General features: G+C 34.6%; 1 protein-coding gene and 1 long non-coding RNA gene across 4 annotated transcripts in view; one reads left to right on the top strand and one right to left on the bottom strand.

The window, feature by feature from the left end:
• CADM2 (cell adhesion molecule 2) overlaps nt 1-20,099 on the bottom strand; it is a 1,094,969-nt gene that overhangs the window by 725,136 nt on the left and 349,734 nt on the right. The window lies entirely within an intron of this gene.
• On the top strand, nt 95-19,802 carry LOC118535007 (uncharacterized). The gene is made up of 4 exons (XR_004917003.2): nt 95-286; nt 2,521-2,804; nt 7,759-7,951; nt 19,653-19,802. It is a non-coding gene; the product is annotated as an uncharacterized LOC118535007 (long non-coding RNA).

Below are 20,099 nucleotides of genomic sequence, written 5' to 3'. Positions count from 1 at the left end.
ATTTTAATCATTTGATTCAGATGTTCAAGGATCAAATTCCATTTGCTGATTTGAGCTTGCAATATCCAAAATTTAATCCTTTCTATTTCAGAATTTGTGACACTTGAGGAAATCTCTGTGTTAAAGTTGATCAATTTGGGGAAGAAAATTCTATCATAATTTGGTCATCCTGCAGTATCCAGTGAAAATTGGAAATGTGGAAATAATCCAAAAGTTGTCATTGGCTGTTCTGCGGGCTTCAGATCCTCCTAATTAACATCAGAAAAGCCCAGCAATGATGAGGCAGGTTGGTAGATCATGTTCAAGTTTTAATTTTAATTTCACCTTATACAAGCAAAGATGTACTTATTTACATTAAGCTAAAGTCATAGCAACTTTTTTTCCTGTTTCCTGTAAATGTAAATGTATATAATATTATATATCAGATATATGTGAGATATAATAATATATGATGTATATATGATATATATCTATATATAATACATATACACACATATATCACAAAGGCCTTTTTTTTTTTTAAGATTTTATTATTTATTTATTTGAGAGAGAGAGTAAGCGAGAGAGAAAGAGAAAGAGAGAATAGGCTGGGCGGAGAGACAGAGGGAGAGGGAGAAGTAGTCTCCCCACTGAGTAGGGAGCCTGACAAGGGGATGGATCCCAGGACCCCGGGATTATGACCTGAGCCGAAGGCAGATGCTTAACCAACTGAACCACCCAGGTGCCCCACAAAGGCCGTTTTATTGTTTAAGAGTCCTTAGGGATTTGAGTGGTTGGTTTGCTTTATTCTGTTTTGTTTACAGTTTTAACCTGTAAGACATACAGAGCCTTTTAGTTATGCATTCATGCAAAATGCTAAGGATTTCAGAGATATAACAGGTTCTAAGGGCCCAGTTATTTGTTACCAGGGGACCACAGAATGGCATTAAGTCATTTGCAATAATTGGCTAAAATGATAAATAGAAGGCAAATTTCCCTCTTCAGGGATGTGGAAAGAAGTCTTCTGCCTAAAAAAAGCAATAATCAGAGATCCATCTAGCAAGCTTAAAAAACATTTCTATGTAACTGAATATCATGTCTAAAGTTTAACTGTTAAAGTAAATTGAGAGTATGAGAGGCAGAGGGGTCTGTGAGATTGGCTGAATTAACCAAGAGGTCACTTGCAAATGGTTGCTCTTGGAATGTTTTTACCTACTTCAGAATACAATTTTCATTATAATTATGAGATGATATATGAACTACAGAAGAAGAAGCTGAAGAAAATCTATAAATAAAAATAGGATTTGCAATATACCATCAATAGAAAATTAGAAAAAAATACCTATTTTCATTGGTTTTAAGTTTAGACTATAGGATGACATTTATGTATATATATATATGTACACACATCCATCCGCACACATACTATATATGTGTATATAGAGAGAGGGATACACGCATATAAACACACACACAAACATACACAGAGATGATTTCTTCTTTATTTAAGTCATACATTTTAGAAGCATGAGATTTTAGAATTGTTTTAAGTGTAGAATTCTAAGCCATGAAAAAGCAACTCTTTTCACCCATAGTAACTTGTTTAACTTTAGGTGAAAAGATAAAAGGAAACATTAGATTTCTGTGGCCTGAGATTATAAACTATAAAAGTATAAAATAACAAACATTTAGATGTCAACCCTAATATCCTGTTCCAAACATAAATCAATCTACTATTTTGCTGGAACTTTCTAATTATCCATTATTCCTTGTTCCTCCTCACTTTCTGTGGTAATTATGTTTATACTACCAAAAGCTATAAAATAGCTTTAATTACCACTATACTAACCCACTAGATACTTGTATTTAAACCACAACACTTTCAATGTTTAAATCTCCTACAAACATGAGCCTATAGACATAGGTTAACCACAGGCCCATTTTTTGGGGTGGTGGTGGGCAAGGTGATGGTGGGTACTAACCATTTCATTAAGCTTTGCAACTGAAAGAAACTAGTATTTGGTATCTTTGTCAAATTAGCCAAACTTAAATTCATTGTGCAGAATCAAAATTTGATTTTAATTATTTTATTTTTGATTATTGATATTATAGAATTTGCAAATATTGAAAATATATTCATATTTACAGACTTGACTTTCAAAATAGGTTTAGTTTCTCATTGGCTTAATGGTAATTAACTCAGGATATTTAACAAGATATTCTGTCCTATTTCCTAAAAGAAGTATTAATATCCTGAGGCCACATTTTCTATGAAAGACTGTTCAAGTCGGCCAGTCAGCATTTCCTTGGATACCTGCTGTGTTCTGACCAATATAACCATTCTTAAGTAAAAACAGAAACAGAATTTCCATTTTCTTGTCTTTAAATTTCTTTTCAATTTCTCAGATAATTACACTTCACTAGATGAATAATGGAGGCTTTAGAATCACTTAAATATACACAAAACACTTGAGATTAAGATTGCTTACTCAGATATTAAAACTGTCTCAATCTCTGAGAAATATTTGTGTGTTCTTTTAGCTTTGAAACACAGTTTATTTGAAGGAAGGAAGGAAGGAAAGAAGGAAAATCTTTCTGGATACATACTATTGGATATGTACATTTGTTCAGAGCTATGTTTAACATTCTCAAGCTTATCAACTCATTTAATTCTGAAAACCGAAGACATTTCTATGGAAGGGGCGTTATTCCTTTTTACAGAAGAGGATCTTGAAGATCTGAGAGGTTACAAGACACCTTCCCCCATGAGAGCTAGTAACTATTGCCACTATTCCATCTTCAGATGTTGCCAGGCTCTTTCCCAGGTAAGAAAAACCAAGCAAAGTTAAAACCTTCTTGCTTTGATTTTTAGTTTTATGTAAACTCTGGCTCTGTGCAGAACCAGTGGCAGAGGGCAAGGTCTTGCAGAGCTGGCAGGAGAGAGCATGTTGAGATAAACTGAGCACACAGTTAATTATTGGGAATTAAGACTACGACACTGTTGCTGACTTCAAAGGCTAGCCTTGATGCTCAATTTCTGTGGAAGCTGGGACAGTGGAAATAGGGAGAAGATTTTCACAAAATGTTTTTAACTGCAGAGCTCTGCAAGTGTAAACTGGAATGAAGCCAAGAGGAATATTAAAAAATTTGTTAAGAGAATACAAAGTTCCTATTTCTCTTTCCATATAGAATCGTGCTCATTTAAGATATGATGTCCAGGTGATATATTTCAGGGATTATAGTGAAAATAATCTAGGGACAAGTTATGTAAACAACAACGTGTCATATTTATAGAATATATTTATAGAATATTTATAGAATAGATATATGTTGTTGAGAAAGTGCAGTTTTATTCATCTTTAATTCACTAATATGCCTGAAGAAGTATGGATCAAAAAGCTATGATTTATTTTGGGTGCTTCCCTCAAACTGCACACAGAGCCTGGTTAAAATTCAATATGACTATATTTAATTGATATAGCCATTAAGAAAGGTGGAAGCAGTGTAAGAGCTTTGGGCTTAGAATCCAACAGACTTGTTTTTGACACTCAGTTCTGTTATGTAAGGGTTCTGTGGCTTTGCTTAAATGGTTTCAATATTTTGAGTCTCAAGCTCATATACCATGAGGAACAGTAATTATATATTTCTCATAAAGAGAGAAAGAACATTAAAACAGTTTGAAAAGAGTAAGGTCTTATACAAATTTCTATTGTTTTTATTATCTATTTATTGAGCAAATACTTCTTGAGTATTAATTTTTGTGCAAGCACTGTGATAGGCATAGCAGGTGGACGATAGCCTAAAGTCCCCGCCCTCCCAGTACTGGAAGCTAATGGGAGATAGAAATGTAGAGATACTGTCTTTATTAGCAGCAACACAGCCAATATTATTGATTATGTGCTACATGCTGGCTACTATGTTCGGGATTTCACTCACGTTAATTCCTATCATGCTCTCAACAACCTTATTCTCTCAACTATCATATCCTCATATTGTCATACACAGGCTGTTGTAGGAAGGATTGAAGCAAGGCTTAAGTAAGCATGTACTTCAGAAAGAACACAGTGACTTTTCTAGAGATACCAAAACAGTGGGGGAGATATTGCAGCAAGGGAAACAAATTATGATGCTGTTGTTTTAGCATTATTATGAGAGAGAGAGAGAGAGATTTTCTAGAAATACAGGGAAAGAATGATTCTAGAAATATATTGGAGGTAGAATTGATACGATTTTGTAATTGGATAGTCTGGTGGTGAACATGGGATCTAGAGAGAGGTTTATCTAACAGAGATATGGGAGGAAGGTAGAAGGATCTAGTTTAGTTCTTAATATGACTTTGAAGTCCCCCATTGTCTATGCCAGCAGAATTATCAGTTAGGCTTTGTGGTACATGAGTAGTGAATGAGAGGAGAAGAAAGTAGAACCTGCTTATGAGACCACAGGCAGTGTTCAAGTAAGTAGGAAGAATACTGAGAAAACACCTGCACAAAAAAGTTTAAGTGACAGAGTATTTCGATAAAAAATTCATACATATATATACATGTATGTATTCATATGCATATATAATTAGAATTAAATGCTGTCAAATAAGTCTTGTTTAAGTAAGTCTTAGAGATTTCTTTAAATTTAGTCAAAAGGAAGTTGTTGATAATCTTGATGAGATACTTTCAGAGGAATGGGTTTAGAGGTAGTAAAGAGAAATACCAACAAAAAAGAAAACGATTTTTCTCTACTCTCTAGTCACATTTTTTTTATATCAAATGTGTGCATTTTTTTTTCCACACCAACAAACTCTCCAACTCTTCAGATACCAACTGGGTGCCCTCCAATTCAATTCTGAAACTATCTACCCAGAGTTAACACAGATTCCACAGGTTAAGGGCCCAGTCCCACAAGACTGCCCCTCATTTCAGATGTTAATGACACGTCTGAGCCTCCGGCACTTCCGACTGACCAGCTATAAACTGGGGTTCACCGTGGTCCCCTCCTCAGTGTTGGACAATTTGGTAGAAGGGCTCACAGAACTCACATACGTGCTTTGTTTACGATTACCAGTTTACTAGAAAGGATACAACTCGGTAATAGCCAGATGGAAAAACACACATATGACAAGTATGTTGGTAGGAGTGTGGAGCTTCCATGACCTCTCCAGGGGTACCACCCTTTCAGCATCTTAATGTGTTCAGCGACCTGGAAGTTCTCCGTATCTCTTTATTTAGGTTTTTTTCATGGAGGTCCCATTATGGAGGCTATGATTGGTTAAGTCATTAGCCATTGATGATTAACACAATGCTCAGTTTGGCTCCCCTCCCTAAAGGTCAGATGTAGGGCTAAAAGTTCCAACTTTCTAAATACATTGTTGATCCTTCTGGCAACCAATTCCCATCCTCCAAGGCTCATCTCCTATACTCAGGTATGGTTGAAAGGGGCTAATTATCAATAACAAAAGATATTCCTTTTGCTCCTCCCCCCCCATTCAGGAAATTCCAAGGGTTTTGGAAGCTCTGTGCCAGGAAATGGGGATGAAGGCTAAATTTATATTTCTTTTTATATCAGAGGTAGAGATGGAATCACATTTCAGAGTGAGTGACAAGTGAGGAATTGAAGACAAGTATAAACTTTTCAAAATTTTGGGTGCTATGGGGAATCAGGATTAGAAAGGCTAAGAAGACTGAAAGGAAAAGGGAATATTACTTTGTCCAAATTGTCTGAAGTATAGAGTGGGCAGGACCAATCCATGGACTTGGAGAAGCTCGTGCAGAGGTAAAATATCACAATGAGAGAATAATGACAATAGTTATCTTTGGAGTCAGTTTTGACTTGTTGGGCTTCCAAAAGTGTCTGCATATGTAAGTCAATTCATTTCTTTTTTTCAGGATTAGTCTTAACTGAGTAAACATGAAATTCTCATCCCATCCTAGAGCTTCTTGTCTCTGTGTCTTGGGAAAGTCATAACCCCTGTCCTGGATCTGGGCTCCCTCTGGATATTTATATCATCAAAGTCTTGGTGACTAGTCCTGAAGGCCCTTTTCCAGTGTTCAGTCTGAAGACAGAAATCTCTTTATAAAGGAAAGGAATAAAGAAAATACTTTTTTTTTTTTTTTTTTTAGTCTGAGGATGTCATATGCAGGACAGACATGAATATACTATTTTCTCCATTAGTTTTGCATACTTATCTATTTACACTTTCAGAATGGACATTTCTACTAACAATTTCCTGAGCCTGGTGACAATTCATAGGCAAGGGATTGCAGCATTATGAGCAAATACTTTGTGTCATCAGGCTGCCAACAGGTAAAAATGAAACACTTTTCACCAAAGGTGGAGACTCCTTGTGAAGAGCGTTACAGCCTGTGAATCAGATAACATTCCTCTGCATGAGACATGTGTTCAAGTATAGAGGTTGAAACCCAGGCCTTCAGTTTTGTGTGGAAAGATGAAGGCATGACTAAAAGATGATGGCAACTAAAATGACATCTTGAGGAAAAAATAACAGGACACACTATCTAAAACAGGAGAGGCAAACAAAGTGGGGTATTTTAGAAATTAATAATTTTTTACATAATATTGAATGTATTCTTGTACCATTATCGAGATTACAGAAACTTGATGGGAGACATGTATATTGCATTGCACCTATTAGGTATTTTGAAATGCACTTTGACCCTTAGGTAAATAAGGTGCTTCCGTACAGCTTTATTTAAAGTTTCATTTGGTACCCTAGAGATAAATTTACTATAAAATTCCGATATTTCTGTTCACTGAGCATATATGTAAATAGCATTTTTATGCATGGGCAAATATATCACATTTATTCTAGTTTATCAAATAATATATAGGATTTAGGATAAACGCATTATATAAAATGCTACTCTGCTCTAAGTGTGGAAAAGGTAACAGGGATACAAATTATTTGGTCTAAAAATATGTAATATTTATACAATGAGATCTAAAATTTAAGACTTTTATATTTTATTTAGTACTTATTATTCTGTAATGTATCTCCTTAGGCTTCATTTCCTCTTAATTCTGGAAAACAGCATTCCTTATTCATGTACTGACTGATCAAAGACTCAGATGTAGTACAGTTCAGATTAGAAAAACAGATCTTGAAATTCATAAGCCCAATTCATGAAAAATTAATAGGATCAAATCATATTGTTTTCTATATTTTCTTGGAGAAAACATGAAAAATGAAATTGAGGATAACATAGTATTTCATATAACTTCTAAAGAGAAAGTAATATTTTAAATCAATAGATACCTCTTCTATAATACTAGTTAAAATAAATTATGAATATATTTTAAACAATATAGTTTTTGTGTGTGTGATTTAATTAAAAATTCTTTCACTTAAAAAGCAAGTTTTATCATCTAAAAATGTACATAAGCAATTCCTGAACTGGAATGGCATCATAACAGATGCTCAGAGAATTTAAAAGTAATCAGACTAGAATAAATCACCACTGTGGGAAATTTCATTTTTAGTTTCAATATACTTCCCTTTAGAGATATAGACCATGATAACTGGTATCTGAAATACCAGTAATCGATGTGATAAAATCCTGGAAAGTATCATGAATTAAAAATAAATGAGCTAGACCCCAAAAGGAAGTTACAGAAAACAAAATAACTGCTTTATCAGCACTAGAGAAAGCTACATTACTGAGGGATTGCTGACATTGGAAAAGGTAAGGCATTAATACTTAAAGGGAAAGGTGTCAATATATTTTATTACTTTTGTCTCAATATAATGCATGTTGAATTCTGAAACCGGAGTGGGCAAAGTGGAAGTCTGTGGGCCTGTTGTGCGTCTGCTACATTGTCAAGACCGTCTCCTCGAACCAAACTGATGTCAGGGCACCACTGCTGGAGGCTACAGAAATCCTACTATGGAGACTGCCTGCAGAGAGAAAACACTCCTACTGTAGCCCATGTTACGTGAAAACGACCAAGTATCTACGAAATGCCGGTCAGTTTCAAACCGCAGACAATACTCTAGGAAAAGGAAGTTCGTATTTTTGCTTTGCTTTTATAGTAAACAGAGCATATTTTTTACTATTCAATTTCATCAGCATGTGATCTAGATATTCTAGAACAGGGTTTCTTGCCCAGGGCACTATTGACATTATGGACCAGATAATTATTTATTGTGGGGAGCCTTCCTGTTCATTGCAGGATGGTTAGCAGCCTCCCTGATCCACCGTTAGATCAAGTGGTATCCCTCCTCCCAAGTTCTAAAAATCAAAAATGTCTCCAGACCCACGTGGACAAAATTACCCCCATTAAGAACTAGAGTTCTTAATGTTCTAGAGTAATTATTTTAGTTATATAAACGTAATAGAATTTTATATTGATGAATTTTGACCTCTAGCTGATATCTATCAAAAGATTTTAATAACACCTATTTTAAAGGACTGATGAGGCATAAATGACAAAATGAAAGAGAGTTTGGCATTTTTTATTCTACAATAGATATGATTTTTGATCCATTATCAGAACTTTTGTTTTAAAGATTTTATTTATTTATTTGAGAGAGAGAATGAGCGAACACGAGCAGGGAGGAAGGTTAGAGGGAGAAGGAGAAGCAGACTCCCCACTGAACAGGGAGCCTGATGCAGGGCTCCATCCCAGGACTCTGGGATTGTGACCTGAGCCAAAGGCAGATGCTTAACTGACTGAGTCACCCAGGCACCCCCCATTATCAGAACTTCTAATACAACACCTGTCTTCATAGCATGTCTGCAGCCTAATTTTTATTTTTTAAAGATTTTTTTATTTGCCTTTAACTTTAAAACTGATTTTGAAAAAAGAACATCTGAGTTGGTCCTCTAAATTTTATTGTCTCATAAAACACACTATTTGAAAGAAGTCACAGTTTAACCATGTAATCTGGTTAAGAGCCCTGAAGTTGCTACTTTAATAAGTGAATTCTATTATTCATTTAGTTGAATGAAATATAACATTAATTTATTTCACATTATTAGAAAGGGAACCTAATGATGGACATTTTAATGAAAACTTACAGATGATGCCCTTATGCTGAAATAGCGCCCTGAATCATGGTCTGCCGAACTCAATATCATTTCACTATTCATAGCATTTTCTAAATGTTCTAAGTCACAGTTTTAAAATTTAAATAAAATAAGGGTATTCTTTTCAGTTCAATTTTAACTTTAAAAAATATTCATATATAAAATGAATCGTGGGAGATTCTGAGATATACTATATTTTGGTCTTCATTTTTACTGATAAGAAATCTACTGTTAGTTTAAATCTTATTTTAAGTAATTTACCTTTATTCTCCAGTTACTTTTAATTTTTTTCCTGCAATTTTACTACAATGGATCTAGGCTTAGGATTTGTTTTTATTTAAGCTGTTCAGGATTAAGTGTGCATCTTCAAATTTAGGATTCATGTATCTTTTTTATAATTCTGGAACTGTATCTGCCATTATCTGAAAATATTCTCTCTCTCTTATTGTCTTTCTTCTCTTTGCACTGCTTCTTTTATCATTCATATGTCTTTGTTATGAATGATAACCTCTCTTTACTCTTCAGGGCTGCACCTTTGTAATTTCTACTATCTTCCAGTTTACTAATCTACTCTTGTTCGGCAAGCTACTGTTTAATCCATAGTTTAAAATTTAGCATCAATGTCTGCATCTTAAAGTCTAGAAGATATAATTTCAAATCTGGCTTTTAAAATTATCTCTCAGGGCGCCTGGGTGGCTCAGTGGGTCAAGCGTCTGACTTTGGCTCAGGTCATGATCTTGGGGTCCTGGAATCGAGCCCGAGTGGGGTCCACATTCAGCAGGGAGTCTACTTCTCCCTCTGTCCCTCCACAGCTCGTGCTCTCTCTGTCTCTCTCTCAAATAGATAAATAAAATATTTTTAAAAAATTATCTCTCAATCCTTTTTAAATTTCATTTATCTGTTTAATATGAAACATTCTTATTCTATAATCTCACATTTTTCTGTTACCAAATGTCTATGCTATGCTAATTATTCTGCATGTTTTGTTGTAATATTTTCCTTCATGTAATTTATACATTGCTATTATTAATGTTTAATTTTTTCTAACATGAGAGTTTCATTCAAAGAGGGTCATAGCACTTCCTTACAAAATATATACGTGCCAGATCCCCAGGGAGTTCACTAGTTCCAGATGAGGTGCTATGTTGTTCTCTTAGTCTGTGCTTCTTATACCTAGCAGATTATAAAAGCTCAGAAAACCACACACATGCTTGCTGTATTTTGATTGTTACTTATTAAAAAGAATAATTTTTTAAACACTCAGAAATCCAGTAAAGCAGATAAGCTTCTTCCTGACAACAATATTTTTTTTTTAATCATATCTTTACGGGCATGGGGGTTCTCACAGGGCTCCAGATTTACTCAGAAATCTGTTTCGTCTACCCATTTCACACTGGCTCAAAGCCCTGCCACCTATATGTGCCTTAGCATCTTTACTCCAACGCATCATCTGTAACCACTATAACTTAGCACAATACACATCCAGACTCTTGGGGCATTAGATTGTGCCATTAACACTCTAGGTTTGATTTCTTGCTCTGTTTTGCCACCTGGAAATTTCTCTTATTTTCTTTTGAGATTGGCTGTATTAACTTACCAGTGTGATGCTTGCTATATTTTCTGTAGCATTTCTTTTTTTTTCTTTAAAGATTTTATTTATTTATTTGACAGAGAGAGAGAGAGATAATGAGAGCAGGAACACAAGCGGGGGGAGTGGGAGGGGGAGAAGCAGACTTCCCGCTGAGCAGGGAGCCCGACGCGGGGCTCGATCCCAGGGTCCTGGGATCATGACCTGAGCCGAAGGCAGACGCTTAACGACTGAGCCACCCAGGCGCCCCTGTAGCATTTCTATATAAATGAAATGGGAACTAGTTTATGTCAACTCAGTTCACTACGTTACCTGAAGCATCCCTTCCTTCTTTATTTAAACAGATAGATCTAAAGCTTAACTATTTTGGCACATAAGTTTAAAATTAAATGACTTAAATAACAAGGGAGGGGCTGGGTGGCTCAGTTGGTTAAGTGTCTCTCGATTTCAGCTCAGGTTATGATCTCAGGGTTGTGAGGTCGAGCCCTGTGTGGGGCTCCATGCTGGGCATGGAGCCTGCTTAAGATTCTCTTTCTCCCTCTCTCTCCTTCTCCCTCTGCCCCTTCCAACTCTCAAATAAATAAATAAATAAATAATAACAAGGGAATACACTTTATTATAGTAAAGGCCAAGAGGCATTATAGACAATCAACATATTATGTGAATCTATCTGACAACAAAAGGAAAAACAATGTTTCACAAGCACTCAAAATGTAGATTCTGAAGTGCTTACTAAAGCAGAAGAAGCCACAGTGGAAATAAAACAATGAAATCTTTGTTACTGACAGTGCTTAGCCAGTCCCTCATTTCAGCTGCATACTAAACAGAGAGTTAGAATACCTCTGTAGTTAACCTGTGTTTATGCTTCATGATTTAATCACAACTCAACATATATATTCCAGAAATGGCATGTTTCGATGAAATTTACTGTAAAAGAAATATATATATTTTTAAATATTGTATACTCCTAGATGAGCAAAGGGAATTTAGTTGTGTATTTTTCAAATCATAGACATGGAATATTTGAAGGAAGGAAACTTTCAGATGAGGAAACTGATGTCTAGAGAGATTAGTAAAGCCGAGACAGAGACACATAGGGCTTGTATTATTTTACTCTTTGCTTTGTCTGAAATTAACCCATTTAAATTGAAATTTTATGAAAGCTGAAATGATTTACTGTTGGCATAATCTTTTGTAATATCACTTGTTATTTATTTCTGGTTACAGTTAGAAGACAACTTGTGAGTACTTCTTTTCAATATCTTCCTTTCTGATGTGTCCTAATATATATATACACTTATATTTCTCTTCATTAACAAATGAGTTACTTAGTATGTCATGATTTAGTTATTCAAGGGGAAAAATATTTTAAGTTGCTAATATATTTTCAAAATTCCCCGAACTATAGCTTTCCTAATAAAGGAATTCTGATCTTAAACAAAATGGATGAATTGAATGCTGTGTCATAGTTAATAAGTATGTGCACAGAACTCACAGTGTTTCCTCACTTCATATTTAAAAAAAGGAATTTGTTGCTAATATTTGGCATTTAAGAGATTTAATATTAGACCTTTATGCCACCATGGTAAAAATTATTTTTTTTTTAAGATTTTATTTATTTATTTGACAGAGAGAGACACAGTGAGAGAGGGAACACAAGCGAGGGGAGTGGGAGAGGGAGAAGCAGGCTCCCCGCAGAGCAGGGAGCCCGATGCTGGGCTCCATCCCAGGACCCTGGGATCATGACCTGAGCCAAAGGCAGATGCTTAATGACTGAGCCACCCAGGCACCCCCGGTAAAAAATTATTTACACCTGAGTAGCAGCTATTTTTACAACCAGCCAAAAAAGCCACATACAGCCTGAACAATTTATTATCTTCTCACTAGTCCCTATTTTTTTTTTTTTTACACTTCAGTCATGTTCTTTGCTATTTATTTTTGCTTTTGCAAATTTTTTAATTTTGTTTTTCTTACAGTGGTTGTTGTAAGTTGAATTGTGTCCCACAAAAACACATGTTGACGTCTTAACCCAAGTACTTGCAGAATGCAATCTTATTTATAGATAGGGTTGTGGTTGATGTGACTAGTTAAGATAAAGACATACTAAAATAGAGCAGACCCTTAATCTATTACGACTGGTGTCCTTATAAGAGAAAAGAGTGCCAAGTGAAAGCAGAGACATACAAGAAGACAACCATTTAATAAATAAGGAGGAAGAGAATGGAGTGATGCACTTATAAGCTAAAGGACTCTTGGGACTGCCAAAACCTGCAAGAGGCAGGATGATGCTCCTTTAAAGCTTTGGAGGGAACACAGTCCTGCAAACACCTTGATTTCAGAGTTCTAGCACACAGAACTCTGAGAGAATACATTCTGGTGGCATAAGCCATCCAGGTTAAGAGAAAAGTGAAAATTGTCTTGTATGCCTGTCTGTATCTGGAGAAATACACACAGTACCATTTATTTTCCTTTTGTTTTGTTTTGTTTTGTTTTGTTTTTTGGCTTGGCTCCCATGGACATTTACTTTTACAATTCCCTTTCTTAAACCCAATGGGCTTCACCTCAGAGTTCAAATTTATTTATTATTTTTTTTCCCAGAGTCCAAATTTAGACTTTTTTATTTGAGATATTGTTTTCTTTAGTAAGAAATAATAAAGATAAAAATTTACCAAAATATAATAATATATTTCTTCATTGAGAGGCATTGTTAAAGGAACAGAATTGCTAAATAAAAAAAGGAACAGAATTGCTAAAATAAGTATAAATATATCTTACATCTGAACAGAAACTAGGCATTCGTCAGAGAATTACATGTATTACCTTATTTGACCTTATTTGATCTTTTCAACAACCATAGATATTAAGTGGGTCAGGTAGTACTTTTTCTGTGTTATAGATAAGAATACTAAGTTTTTGTTAACATAGCTAATAAGTGGTACACTTCAGATAGAAAGAAAATCAGTTGTTAATATCCAGGGAGTGATTTTTTTAAATTTTTATATTAACATATAATGGACTATTTGTTTCAGGGGTACAGGTCTGTGACTCATCAGTCTTAACAATTCACAGTGCTCACCATAGCACATACCCTCCCCAATGTCCATCACCCAGCCACCCCATCCCTCCCACCCCCCTCCACTCCAGCAACCCTCAGTTTGTTTCCTGCGATTAAGAGTCTCTTATGGTTTGTCTCCCTCTCTGGTTAATCTTGTTTCATTTTTCCCTCCCTTCCCCTATGATCCTCTGTCTTGTTTCTCAAAATCCTCCTATCAGTGAGATCATATGATACTTATCTTTCTCTGATTGACTTATTTTGCTTAGCATAATACAGGGAGTGATTTTTAACATGGAAAGCTATTTTGTCCAGTTTTATTAAAAATAAGTAGAAAAGTTAAATATTGTAGCTCTCTGCAAGAAAAAAAAAAAAAAATACTTGCATAAAGCAACATAGGCCACTAAGCACATTGTTAAAAGTACTTACAGAACAGCTAGCCATGATTCAGATTGCATTTTTGTTGTATTTGAACAATAAGGCAGTGAAAGAGGAAGAAAACAGTGAAAAGCATGGTAACTGACTGGTGAATTAAGAAGAGATACACAAAGCTAAATTCAAATTATAGCTATTTGATCCTATACATATTGCATTTTGTAAGCAATTATCTTAAGAAAATAATATAGCCAAAAGAGAACAGCAATCTATCACCCTATGATCCATAAAGAATTGCTTCAGATGAATTGTGACATTTTTTTTTTTTTGTATGTGTACAAAATATGAGGGTTTCATGTGTAAGGGGACATAAAAGCAGGATTTGATTCAACCAATGACTGCAGTTGTATAATAATCTGCCAGTCTGGTTACTGATCACCACTGCATGCCTTAATAGTAGATCCCATTTCCTTTGCTCAAGATTGTAGGAGACTAATGTTTATGCTCAATAAAAAGACATAGTTGGCCAAAAAAAGAGGACTAAAGATTTGGTATCTACAGAGAATGTTCTACCTTCCTCCTTTAAGAGGAGAAAAAACAAAAGCAAAAGCAATAACTCTGGAAATATTCACTAATCGTAGAAGCATTTTAATGTTTTTAGTACTTTTAACTTTGCTTTAAAAAGTCTTAGTAAAGTGGCCTAGAGGTAAAGTGGTATAAAAATAAATAAAGCTCAACTTTGGATCCAACGAATCAGACTTCCTATGAGTTACATGCATATCATTTGCCGATAGCAGAGAGTAACCACTGCATTCTCTCTTCCAGTATCCATCAGGTTTTAGAAGTATTAGAGGTGACACGGAAAGTCGCTTGCCTGGAGAGAAAGCAAGTCTCTCCTCATTAGCACACGGTAGTGAACCACAGGGTAGCCAGCATTTGATTATTAATATGAACTGTTTGGGCCATTAGCTGTCACCTGTTTCAAAAACTTGTGTGGTGATGTTTAGCTTTGGACTTCTTTCCTGCTGTCAAATTTAGTTAAAGTGTGCCTTTGGGATCAAATGTTGTAAGGGAAAATGCGCAGTGCAGCCATTTCGTAAGTCTTCCTCCTGTAGGAATCCTGATTGAAAACTAAATTAATACTTATACATAACATTTTGTACTAGCTTCATAGCTCCTTAAACCTTAGGATAGAGACAATATTTATTAATAATGTCCTGGGGTTTAGAGTCAGTGTGTACTCTTATAATTCATTTTATCTTTTTTGAATAGCAGTTGGTATAAATTGATTTATCCCACATTGATGTTTGAAGTTGCTGTCAGAGAACTCTTTTTATTTTATTTTATTTTATTTTATTCTACTTTATTTTATTTTTTGGTAATTACATTAATTCTAGCTTTCTGTTAGACTTTTATAGTAAGTATTAATAAAGTAAACTTGGGAAACATATTAATGTATTTTTTTGCTACTAATAATCAACATAAGCATTCCAAATAGAGAATCATACCTTTAGTAACACATTCCCATGGGTAATTCATGGCACATAAATTACCAAATTATGCCTCACCAAGTTAACACATTCCCATTTTGCAAGAAAGCAAGAATGAAAGATCTGGAATTGGAAAGATTCAGTTCCTTCAATGCCTAGCCTATTTATGCCTTTCATAGCTCAAGATGTATTTAAACACTGTCAACCTATCTCTGCCACATAGAACAACAAAAATTAGTTTACATTTTAATATCAAAAATGATATTCCATTTAATTAATTTTAAATTACTTTATCAATCTTTTAAAACTATCATCATAAGTAAGTCATAAGTCACTGATGTCTAGGAAAGAAATATGGTCCTTTTCGTGAGGTATTTCAATAAGCTATTGGCATTTAACCAATAAAGAAATGATTCAAAGTCACAAGATTGGATTGTCAGTTTTGAAAGCTGAAGGTCATGCAGAATGTTCTCTATAATAAACATATGAATGAGTGGGTGAATAAAAAGAGAGGTGTCTAGAATAAGAATTCACACTCTAGAACAGAGTTCTCTGTGTCTTAGTGTCCTCTGCTGAACAAAATATCATGGTATCTACTCTGATGAAGTATAAACTCTTGCTTAAAATGTTGAACCACAACTACATAGTCACATTTGTGAAACTTTTATTGCTTTACAAATCCACAACTCTTTCCTGCTGGAGTTTGTTGCGATTTCAGATCTGCGAAAAACATTTAGGTCTAAATGACTTTGGGATTTTGCCTGAAGAAAAAAAAAAAAAATCCATGAAGTATTACCTTCCATTTTGTTTTGTTGGGAGATTTGTGGTGACCCAAAACTTAGCAAAAATGTTTTGTTTTAGGAGGTAGAGGGCCAAATCTGTTTATAAGTCCCAATTTTGAAACAAAAATAATTATAAGGTCAATGTATCCAAAGAAAAATATGCATGCCGGTTATTCCCACTTTTAAAGTGAATAGTGTTAAAAGCAAAAGAGCATGCTTAAAATCTAACTTTTTTAGATTAACCAATGACTGAGTCCTATTATTAATGGTACTTAATCAAAAATATCTATCAGTAAACATAACTTCAGTAGATACTTGGCTTACGTAATTCATGTATATGCCTGCTTATTAGAAATTGTTGGGGAAAGAAAATTCATGGCCAACTGATACTGACAGTTATTTTCTTTAGGATGTCCCTGTCTGCTGACAGTTCTGGCTGATGCCTGGTAGTATTTTCCAATCTGCAGAATAATCATTTGCTCATGTTATTGGCCTCCAGCATAGTTTAGAAGCACTCACTTTTCCCATAGACTCACTTACAATTCTTTCATTATGAAAATATCTCAAACTCTACCATAAAGAACATATATTTTTTATAATCTGATAGAGAAAACCTTGTTCTCCTGGCTCCCCCATTTCCATGGTGAAAAGAACAGGATCTGAGAAAGAAGTGGTGATATTAATACTTCTGAGCATCCCTCCATGCTTTGAGACGGCCATCATCGGGTCCCACAGTGCCGCTAAAGGGAACAGAACAGGCAGTATATTTTCGAAAGTAAGCATAAAGGACTGACAGAAGGTTACATTGACCTGTTTTCTCATATTCTCTTCAGCTTTTCAAAAATTATTTGCTCTAAGTTCTACAAGCTTTTATACTAACGTTCAAGGGACTCCTTTGCCTATAGTAATGAAGTAGCAACTATTAATGTCAGATTCTACCATGTATGAAAGTGACCTTGACTATACAGAAGAATTTAACAGGGAAAAGGTCTTGAGTATGACAGTAGATGTCCGAATGCTTGTATTATGCCTAAATGTAACACATGCCCTCCACAGTATCTTTTAAAACATTGTGCAGGCTGAACAACAAAGGTCTGCCAATTTGCAACTTCCGGTTTACATGATGTGACTTGAAAGAAAACTGTAAAGCTCTCTGCCCTCCAAAGAGTTCATGCCCAGAAATTTTATCATCCGCAATACATCCCTTTCCTCCCTCAGAGGTAATCTTTCTACATGCAAATATTTCCTTCTAGGGTAACATTTTAAGTTTGAAATAGGAAAGGGAGAATGAATTTATTGGTTTTCATTCTTTCCTGATGATGGATCATCAGCTGCTGCTGGTAACATTTTTCAGAACTGCACATGTTGAAAGGAATCTTCTATTTATTATTAAAGCCCTTTCTGTTTCCCAGAAGGATGAGGTACTTTAAAGCAAAACAACAGATATACTAAAATCATTAAACTTAGCTCTAAGAAGAATTTATAACAAGAGTCTTTGTCTAAGGGACATTAAACCCTAGAATGGAGAGTGTCTTCAATAGCAGTTTTACAAAGAGAGCAGAGGCATTCTTCATAGGGCCATTTCTTGCACTGACCTTTGATAAGAAGCCATGGGCATGACGCCAAATCATAGTTCTATGAAAGCATTTCTGAAGGGGGCTAAAGTAATACAGTCCTGGTATGTACCATTCTGATGATCTGACTTGATACAAGGATAAAGCCTAGAGAATCTAGAGAGATGAATGGTTGACATGTCCAGAGACTGCCGACTCCTCTAGAATTTCAATTCTGTCAGTTATCAGATCATTGCAAATTGAGACTTCTTTTGGGCATTAACATGTTTTCTCTGTGTTGTACACTACTAGAAACCCATAGAATGATAGCAATGGCACAACAATAAAAATAATAATAGCTGCCATTTAATGAGAGTTTCCTATGCCCCAGGATCTGTGTTAATTATTTTACATGATCTATTTAAGGCTCACAACAATGTCATGAAGCAGGTACTTTTCAACTTATGTCCACATTCCCAAGAAGAAATTGTAGCTTACACAGAGGCTAAGTAAATTAATTGCACATGCTTATCCAGATAGTAAGTTTGAAAGTTGGAATTTGAATCCAAGCAACCTCCCTCCAGATCCCAGTGACCCTACTCTACATCAGTAGCTGTTGAAGTTTGTTGATAATGTTTGTTAAATGACGACAAAAATAATTTGGTCCTACCCTCTTGTGCTTGCTGAGAATACTCTTGTATTACTGTAGTAAGAAAGGAAGCCTCAGACATACAGTTGCTGGTCTTATTTGGTGTGGTAAATGGATATGTGTATAAGTAATCTAAGAATTGAATCAAGTTACTGAATAAATACATTATAAAAGTTGTGCATGTTGGTGGGGGCTGGCTAGGACACAGTCTGTTTTATATTCTGGAAAGCCATTTCCTAACCTTACTAATTCTATAGGTGGTACTGGAAGAAGGGTTCTGAAAGAAAATTAACATCTTGCTATTTATATTGATTAATGGCTCCAGAGAATTTAATAATTGAGCAGTAGATCCTATAGAAAGTTTTCTTCTTGAGAGCATACATTGGATAGTTAAGCTCAATAATAGGGTAGTTGTACTTTAAAAGGACTTCCTGAGATCCTTCAAAAATGTAAATTGATATATCTTGTTTGGTGCTTAATTGAGGTGAAGAGACTATCAGTGTACTAAGGGGCAAAAATAAGACTTGTAGGTTTGTAACTCATGGGGAAACATATATTTAAAAAAACCCTGAATCTGTGAAAAATACTTGGAAAATTATGATATTATGATAGAATTGCTCCAAAGCCTGGTTTCCTTTTCAAAAAAATGAAACAAACAGGAAATATGAAGCAAATTGTCTGACAAGAGAACTTTTCCCAAATGCTTATGCAATGTAAAGCAATTAAATAGACACCAAAAAAAAGTAATTACTGAGTCTTGGTAGAAGAGTATAGTATCTTCAAGGTATATATGATAGTAAGAAATTTATAAATGCATTTGTACAAGGTAACATTGGGCAAATTACACATTTAAACATTTTTGCAATTATAGGGAGTATTTTTGCTTTTTTTTTTCCCGGAAGTACACTTTTAGGGAAAAAAAAATGTGCAATTATTGTTAATACCAGAATTTTAAAAATAAATTAATCAAATTTAATTAAAATTCAATGCTAAAAGAAAGTTCTCAATATAACTGATTTTCAAAATAAATAGTTCCTCTTAACTAAGAAAACCTAAATGGTGTTTTTCTTTGAACATTTGATTTTCCTGAGTTGTAAATATTTTTGCATGATTAGTAATATTAAAATTGACCTATTTTTTTCTTCTGAGATAACAGAAGGGTGAAGAAATCATGTGACCTGGTAAGCTGAGGATCATTTCTCTCACATCACAAAGCATTATCTTAAGAAAGAACAAAGAAGCATGTTTGAGACTTTGACATTCCAAACACTGAAATAAAATTGCAGCACTATATGAAAAAATTTAATTATAGTAAACATTGATTTTTTTTTCTTTTAGTTTAATTGTCATTCCAATAATATATTTCTGTGGATTAGGATAAAATGTTTAAAAGAGGAGCTTTGGGAATATATTCTAATAGTTAAGCCATTTGGTTTAGAAATCAAGGAACAAAAGAAATTTAGTGATGATTTTAGGAATTTCTCACTCCATCTTGGCCAAGTGTAACATCTCTCTAATATTTATTGAAAAAAAGTTTCTCTAAATTTCTGGATTTCTATGCTCTTTGAATTTATTTTAAGAAAACTGACAAAGCAT

The sequence above is a fragment of the Halichoerus grypus genome, chromosome 1, assembly GCF_964656455.1.
Source record: "Halichoerus grypus chromosome 1, mHalGry1.hap1.1, whole genome shotgun sequence".
Lineage (NCBI taxonomy): Eukaryota > Metazoa > Chordata > Mammalia > Carnivora > Phocidae > Halichoerus > Halichoerus grypus.
The sequence above is the reverse complement of the archived record's forward strand: the minus strand, read 5'-3'. Positions and strand labels throughout refer to the sequence as shown.